The sequence below is a fragment of the Zeus faber genome, assembly GCF_960531495.2.
Source record: "Zeus faber genome assembly, chromosome: 16".
NCBI classification, from domain to species: domain Eukaryota; kingdom Metazoa; phylum Chordata; class Actinopteri; order Zeiformes; family Zeidae; genus Zeus; species Zeus faber.
The window spans coordinates 30,818,907-30,828,199 of record NC_137202.1 but is presented as its reverse complement, the minus strand read 5'-3'; positions in this window follow the sequence as shown (position 1 = coordinate 30,828,199).

Here is a 9,293-nt window from a genome sequence, read left to right as displayed (position 1 = left end):
AAGTTTTCAATCTTTCAGATGATTGTCATATTGACGTTTGCTGTTGTGTTTTAATCGGTGACTAATCGGCCTGAAGGGCCCCCTGATACTGGTCAGACAGATTAGACTGCGCGGTCACTTGGCAGGCCGGGCGAGGCCATAACATGTATTTACGTAATAATTGGTTTGACCAACGACCAGTTCAGCTGAGTGTCTCAGTACTAGGTAGCATTGAGACACAGTAGAATTTGAACCTTGTTTTCCCCGATCTTAAGACTTCAACGTTTGAAGGTAACATACGTTTCGTAGCTCTGATAAAGCGTGACGGTTGAATTGTGTCGAAAGGACGCTGGTATGTTTTGTTGCCGCTTCTCACCTGTGCGTTCACGTGTCTGTTTTCATTTGTCTCTCGTCTCCCTGAACTTAAGGCTATCGCTGCTTCAGTTTTGGCCCACTGCTGCAACTACCTGAGGCTATTTATTTTAGTTTTTCCGCCGAAACTGGATCAACTGCTGCTAGCTCTCCCTGCTAGCTAGCGCTGCTAGCGCCGCTGCCACCGCTGGCGCCACTAGCCGAGATAGGCGCTCACCTGTTGCTGAGCTGGTGCTCCTATACTCCACATTGGAACTCATGAATCTCTCCTGTCACTCCACTCCAAACTGCCTCGCCGACATTAAATCCATCGGACTCCTGCGCCGCCCTCGCTATGTCCACAGGGCTGCTCGCTGTAAGTCTGTTGACTCAGATCGCACTATTCCTTCCATAATGTCGAATCGGCGGAGGCAACGTCATCATAACAAATCCCATGTGCACTCTGTTCTGCAGCCGCTGGTCTGTGTTAACAGGCTCGTTCCTCTCAACTCGCCTGCCTCACCTTCCATAGTTAAAACTGCAACATTTATGTTACAGAATGCATGATCTGTCAGCAATAAATCACTTCTCATTTATGACATCATGTAACGGAAAATTGACTATCTGTTTAACAGAAACTTGGCTAGTTCAACTTTATTTACAAGGACTTTATTATACTCAACCAAGCCACCACCCCTGGATATGTGTACATACAGAAGCTCCGCTCCATAGGTCGTGGCTGTAATTACACTTCTATCTCTTGTTCCTACCAAGGCTGCAAGGAATCTTGGTGTCATTATTGATGACCAACTGACATTCTCGGACCATGTTGCCGCAGTCTCCCGGTCCTGCCGCTTCGCACTACTCAACATCCGAAAAGTACCTGACCCAATATGCCACTCAACTGCTGGTACAAACCTTGGTGATGTCCCGTCTCGACTACTGCAACGCCCTCTTAACAGGCTTGCCGGCCTGTGCGGTGAACCACTACAGATGATACAGAATGCGGCGGCGCGACTGGTGTTCAACCAGCCAAAGAGGGCACATGTCACTCCGCTGCTCATCGAGCTCCACTGGTTACCTGTAGCCGCCCGCATCAAGTTCAAGTCTCTTATGCTGGCCTACAGAGTGATTGTTGGGAATGCTCCCGCCTACTTAAATGCTCTTGTAAGAGCACATGTTGCCCCCCGGATGCTGCGCTCGTCAAATGAGCGTCGCCTGGCTCTGCCGGCCATACAGCCACGGCAATCCAGGCTATTCTCATTTGTAGTTCCACGTTGGTGGAACGAGCTGCCAAAAATGACCAGAGCGGGGACCTCCCTCTCTGTCTTTAAGAAGCACCTGAAGACCCAGCTCTTCAGTGAGTACCTCCTGTCCTAATCTACAATTACTTTGCACCACCTTGCAGTATTTATTGTTACACCAATGTTGTTGTTACACTAATCTCTGTCGCAATGTAGCTGAATGTTATTCTCCCTTGTAAGTCGCTTTGGATAAAAGCGTCTGCCAAATGACTAAATGTAAATGTAAATGTAAATGTACACTGAGCAGACACCCTGGTCAAAGAACTCTCTGTGCACACCACCTCTTTTGAATGTGTCGCATTCTCCCTTACTGCACACCTCCAGGCTAACCTCATCTATCGCCCCCCTAAAGCCTCCACCAGGTTCATGTTTGAGCTGTCTGAACTGCTTTCCTCTGTCTGTTCCATGTCCCAATCTACCCTTCTTCTGGTGATTTCAACATCCACGTGGACTCCACCAGCTGTACGTTTGCCACAGATTTCCTGTCAGATCCCCCTGACACCACGGTTGGTGGCCTAATTGCCCAATACAACTCTCCTTCACTCGCCCTTCCCCCTGGTACACCTCTGAACTCCGCACCATGAAGTCCACTGACCGTCAGCTGGAGAGGCTCTACAGACGCTATTACCTCACTGTCCACCTTGAGGCCTTTAAACAGCATGTGACATCTGACAACCCCAACCACTACTGCCCGATCTCCAACCTTCTGTCCCTAAGCAAAATCCTGGAATGAGCAGTTACCGCCCAACTCCAACAGCACACTTCCAACCATGAGCTTCACTAACATCTTCAATCTGGATTCAGAACTCACCACAGCACAGAGACCGCCCTCATCAAAATCACCAACGACCTCCTCATTGCTGCTGACGCAGGCTACATCGGTATCCTCATCCTCACCCACCTCTCAGCTGCCTTCGACAGTCTCTCATTCTATCCTGCTCAACCGTCTGTCTGGCTACCTTAGCCTCTCCGGTACAGCACTCTCCTGGTTCCAATCCTACCTCACCAACAGGAAGCAGTTTGTCTCTATCGGAGACTCCTCCTCCTCCCCTGGCCCAGTTGACCAAGGTGTGCCTCAAGGCTCCGGGCTTGGGCCCCTCCTCCTCACCATTATATGCTCCCCCAACTCATACGCCACCACGGTCTGTGCTTGCATGCCTACGCCGATGACACCCAGCTATACCTCATCACAAAACCATCCTCCCGCTCCCCCCTCAGTCTCTTTTAAACTGCCTCCCCGACATCAAAGTCTGGATGTCATCAAACCTGCTCAAACTCAACAATAACAAAACCAAACTCATGGTTGTGGCTCCCAAGGCACTGCTCAGGAAGGTTGGAGATCTGGTCCTGGTTGTTAATGGTTGCTCTATTTCCCTATCCCCCGAAGTATGCAACCTAGGCGTCATCCTCGATTCACCCCTTTCATTTTACTCACACAATAAACATCATGGGTCTGTGTTTGTCTCCGCTCAGGCATCCTTCTCACCCTTTTCACCCCTCAGTTTTCATGCCTGGTGTGTCCATGGTAGGTTGTCTGTACTGTTGGCTGTGGCGTGCGATCCGCTCAATGTTTATCCAAACAAAACCATGCATTTGTTTTTATTTATTTTTATTTTCCAACATTTCCATAACAGAATGGCACAAAAAAGCTCCAAGCCCCGCAGTATCCCACCGATGCTCCAAGCGCCGCCCTGCTCAGGATACCTCTGTGAAAGTCGGAACAAACGTTCAAATTAAGCCCCATAGATCTAATATGAGTGAACATTCAGCAACTGGATTGATTATTTCTCACCTCAAATGTGTTCAGAAATAGATTTTAGTGGACTGATGATGGTGAAATCAGTGAAAAATTAAATGGAATCCTGAGTAAAGCCTCATGCAACTAGAGGCTCGCTAGGGTAGCTCCTCCCACTTAAACTGCCCGTTTTCAGACAGGGTGGATTGCACGCATGTTAGAATGGCTCACATGCATAATCTGAGTGGTATTTTCAGCGAAAAAAAATCAAACAGGTTTAGGGGACCTCAGAGACCGTATATTAACATGGTGAAAGGAGCATAATAGGTGCACTTTAAAGCATTAGCCTCCCTTCAGTCCCCTCAGTTGTACACATAGCACCTCAGTCACAGGAATTAGGGATTAGAGATTAATTAATTAGGAATTAATGAATGAAATCATTTTGAAATGTTGTGTTGCAAGGGTAGTTTTATTTGCACGGTCATGTTAACATACAGATGTACCAGTGAATCGTCTCCAAGTGCATGCTGGGTAATTCACGCTGCGTCATCAACAACTGCCAAAAAAATCAGTACGTCTTCATCCATCGCCCGTCGACACTTTCCCACTCTTCCCGTCACCGAGCGCTCGTTCCCCAAAATGAAACAAATAAATGATCTGAGCAGCACAAAGGGACAGGACGGAGCGAGAGGTCGGTCATGTGGTCAAATGAAAACGAGCGGGTGGAGAAGTTGGACGTAGGGCGCATTGTGGACGACCTGACGGAGCACAAGGCTCGCTGAGTGCCCTTCAAATAGTGCTGAGGACTTGATGAAGCCATGTTTGGAACTGCTCGGTAGCCGACCTGCCCCTGATGCTCATTACTCCAAACGGTTCCGAAGTGAAGTTACAGTTAGTGGGTGGTGCTGCGTGTGCACGAGGCATCGTACTGTTAATTCAGCTTGATACAGACATCACATGGTGGGGTGGTAGCTCAGGCGGTAGAGCTGGTGGTCTAGTGATCTAAAGGTTGCTGGTTGGATCCCAGGCTCCTCCTGCTAGCATGCTGTAGTGTCCTTGAGCAAGACACTTAACCCCTAATTGCTCCTGATGGCTGCGTCCGTCGCTGTTTGAACAATTGTAAGTCGCTACGCCCTGCTGACGTAGAAGCCATTCCTGGACCAGGACCACGCCCTGCCGACGTAGAAGCCCATCCCTGGACCTGGACCACGCCCTGCTGACGTAGAAGCCCATCCCTGGACCTGGACCACGCCCTGCTGACGTAGAAGCCATTCCTGGACCTGGACCATGCCCTGCCGACGTAGAAGCCCATCCCTGGACCTGGACCACGCCCTGCCGACGTAGAAGCCCATCCCTGGACCTGGACCACGCCCTGCTGACGTAGAAGCCCATCCCTGGACCTGGACCACGCCCTGCTGACGTAGAAGCCCATGCTTGGACCTGGACCATGCCCTGCTGACATAGAAGCCCATGCTTGGACCTGGACCATGCCCTGCTGACATAGAAGCCCATCCTTGGACCACGCCCTGCTGACGTAGAAGCCCATCCCTGGACCTGGACGTCAGGGGCTAATGGAAGCCTCTAGTAGCTGCTTCCCAGGCTCCTCCTGCTAGCATGCTGTAGTGTCCTTGAGCAAGACACTTAACCCCTAATTGCTCCTGATGGCTGCGTCCGTCGCTGTTTGAACAATTGTAAGTCGCTACGCCCTGCTGACGTAGAAGCCATTCCTGGACCAGGACCACGCCCTGCCGACGTAGAAGCCCATCCCTGGACCTGGACCACGCCCTGCTGACGTAGAAGCCCATCCCTGGACCTGGACCACGCCCTGCTGACGTAGAAGCCATTCCTGGACCTGGACCATGCCCTGCTGACATAGAAGCCCATCCTTGGACCACGCCCTGCTGACGTAGAAGCCCATCCCTGGACCTGGACGTCAGGGGCTAATGGAAGCCTCTAGTAGCTGCTTCTCTCCCAAGTTTCCCTCAGGATAGTTGCCGCTCCACACACACTTTTATCTCAAGCTCTTAATATCTTAATAAGACATATCTTGACATATCTTAATGGTAATGTTTAGGTGGGGTTGGTGAAGTAGAGCCTCTCTGCTCGGGTGGGGTTGGTGAAGTCGAGCCTTTCTGCTCGGGTGGGGTTGTACTAGGGTGGGGTACTTCTTGAACCTTCCAGAAACATGGAAATGTCCCATTTTTGTGCTTTTCTTCAGTTTATTGAAACCTTGAATCTGCTTCAAAGGGCTGATCTCCAGCGTCGTGCGGGCCACACCAGGCCCCCGGGCCGCGGGTTGAACATACCGGACGTGGGAGCGCAGCCCCCGCATGACGCCCTCCGCTCTGCGGGGACACACATTAAGTGGGAATCCGTGACGTTATTTACATATTTGATAATAATTGAATGTAATTGAAAATGGGAACATGGAGCAAACCTCAAAGTCAAGTTGAAGATAAAAAAAAGCAAATAAACCATAAAAAAGTAAGCAATAAAAAGTTACAAGGAAGCCGGGATGTGCTGTTCCATTGTCCCCAAGTACTTATACTGCGCTCCAAGTACTCATACTTTGAGTGCATTACTACAACACTATTATACTACGACTATAGTACTATAACACTACTATACTACTACTACTATAATAATATTAGACTACAATTGCAGTGCTATACTATACTGCTATACTAATAATATCACACTATTGCACTACTATAATGCTACTATACTACTACTACTACTACTACTATACTACAATAACACTACTTCTACTATACTACTACTACTACAATAATAAATTCAAAGTGTTTTATTAGCCAAGTGTACAGTACAACACAAACGCAAAGATAAGGAGGAAATACAATTCTTTAAATAAAATAAGTCGAATATAAAAAAAAGTGAGAGTCGAGTTACAAATAAGGGCAAGAGGTGGCAGTGTATGTACATAAAATTAAAATAAAAAAATAATCCTAAAACGGAAACTAACAATTGGACATTGTAGCAGTTCCAACAGAAATAGGTCAGTCTGTTGCACAAGATATTGATATAAATATAAAGTGAAGCAGTGCCGCTGGATATGTACATGTAGTTGTGGTGATGTACATTTAATTTACAGAGGTGACTACAGATGTTGCAGGTTGAGAAGCCTGATGGCCTGAGGGTAAATACTAATAATATACTACTACTATAATACTACTATAACACTACTATACTATAACACTATTATACTACTATACCACTACTATACTAATACGACTACTATAATACTACTATACTACTATAACACTACTATAATACTAGTATAACACTACTAAACTACAACCATATGACTATAACACTACTACATACTATACTACTACTACGACTACTATAATACTACAATACTATTACTACTGTTACTATATACTAGCAGTATTTCTGTTAAACTATGTTATACTATTATAACACGACTATACTACTACTACTACTATTATATTACAACTATAATACTACTATATTCCTACTACAACACTACTATACTACTATACTACTACTACTACTATCATACTACTATACTACGATAACCCTACTATACTACTACTACTACTATAACGCTACTACTTTACTACTGTAACACTTCTATACTTCTACAGTAGGAGCCACTTGAAAAGGGCTCTTCCAGCCAGCTTCCAGCCGGCTGCCGATCAGCTGGAAACCCCCCTCCCTCTCGTGCGTCCTGACAGGGCGTGTTTCATTTAAACTGTAAACACGCCCATTTATTCAATTGCAGCGTGTCACCATGAGATGGCGCTAACTTCACAAAAAACACAATCACATTCCAGAGAGAGATTTCATTTTTTATCCCTAACCCCGACTCAATACCTGAGATATTGTCCTTTGAACCCTGACCAGAGGTCATCTATCAAAGTTCAATTGTTTCTGTCATATGAATGGGAACAGGTCTTAATGATTTATATTCATCTACATGTTGCACAGCTGTTTATTTTCAAAATGGGAGCTGTTTCTTTTATTTACACTTTTTAAATGACAAAGTTCAAAAGCTTTGCAATGAGAGAACTCAAACTCTGTCTATGTAATTATAGTTTCAAGTTCATTGTCAGCACAGTACAGTACTACCAGGCCTCCCGCAGTACTGCAGTACTACCAGGAGGCCTGGTAGTAGGCCACTGCAGTACTACCAGGCCTCCTGGCAGTACTGCAGTGGCCTCCTGGCATTGTGCTCTGGGAGCACTGAGTGTTCTAGTTGCCTTGGCAACATGACAGAACTATGAATATTTTCCCAGTGACTCGAGGAACTCCAGCCCCGAAATAAACTAGTGACTTTATTGGGGACGACACGCCACGCCTCCTCAGACCTCGGAGCTCTGGCTTGGCCGACGCCCGTCTCTCCGTGCGGCTTCAGAGGTTCCACTCATTGAACTGGAATTTCAGGGAGAAAAGTTTCCAGAGCATCGTGACCAGGATCATTAGGCATGATCGTTCATCTAAAGATCAATTCAACCACTGTTCTGGAAGTATGAAGGAGGTGGTGTCCAGAGAAGGAGGAAGAGGAGGAGGAGGAGGATGAAGAGAAGGAGGATGAGGAGGAGGAGGAAGTATAGGAGGAGGATTATAAAGATGAGGAGGAGGAAGATGATAACGAGGAAGGGGAGGAAGAGGAGGGGGAAGGAAGAGGAGGATGAAGAGGAAGGGGAGGAGGAAGAGGAGGATGGAGAGGAAGGGGAGGAGGAAGAGGAGGATGGAGAGGAAGGGGAGGAGGAAGAGGAGGAGGAGGATGAGGAACAGGAGGGAGAGGATTAGAGGGGGGAGTGGGTGGAAGAGGAGGAGGAGGAGGAGGAGCCAGATGAGCAGGAAGAGCAAAGAAGGTGAGGAGGAGGAAGAGGAGGAGGATGATTATGATGAGGAGTAGGAAGAGGAGGAGGAGGATGAGGAGGAGGAAGAGGAGGAGGAGAATGATAAAGATAAGCAGCAGGACCATGCCTCCGCCCCAGCGTGCTTCTCGTCCGTCCCGAAATTTTAATCCCACTCATATTAGCTTAGAACACATATTCTTGCACACCAATCCTACTCTGAACAACACTCCACCAGACCAGGGTCTGCGGGGCAGGAGGAGTGCGAGTGATTTGGGTTCGACTTGCCTGAAGGACTCGCACTCCCACACCCCACAATTTTAACTGCAATTACCAACAGCACACTGGGGTTTTCCGGGGTGGCAGGTTGCTGGCGGTTCGGTTGGCTGGGGGGCGGGCGGGTGGAACCCCCCTGCCGACTGGGCTGGAGTCCTGGCGGCTTGTGCCTGGTGGCCTAAGATGTGCTGCGACCTGGCAGGGCTGCTGAGAGCGCCACCGGGTGCCTTCCAGGGCCCCTAGGGAGCCTGCTGTTGTGGGTGTGGGTTGGGGGCAGCTATCGGCCTTTTTCTCCTGCTGTGTGTCTTCTCTGCGGTGGGTGCCCCAGGTGCCGGGGGGGTGGAGGGCTGAGCACACTCTGCAACGTGAATGGGCACTCGGCGCTCACGCCACGCCAGGTGGGGCGTCTGGTCGGCTGCGGTGGGGTGGGCCTCGCCCTTACGCGGGATGCAGGTGGGCATGGGGGCCCCTCCGGCTCGGGGCTGGGCAGGAGGGTGGCAGGCAGCCCTCTGGCTTCTCTGGAGCCCCCGGGGGTCTTCTGTGGCTGCAGGGCAGGGTGCTCGGGGCTGTCCTGCTGCCGTAGGGTGTCTACAAGGCTGCGGAGTTCAGAAGGCTTCGAGCCCCTTTCCACTGCTTGGAGGCACCACAACATAATACCTTTTACACCACAACCAACTGGGCTAAGTCCTGTACACTCACTGGTGGACACCTTACACACACACACACACACCCCAGCACCCTCCTGGTTGCTTTCCTCTCCTTTTCTCCCTCATTTACTGGCATAACTATGACAGGAAGAGG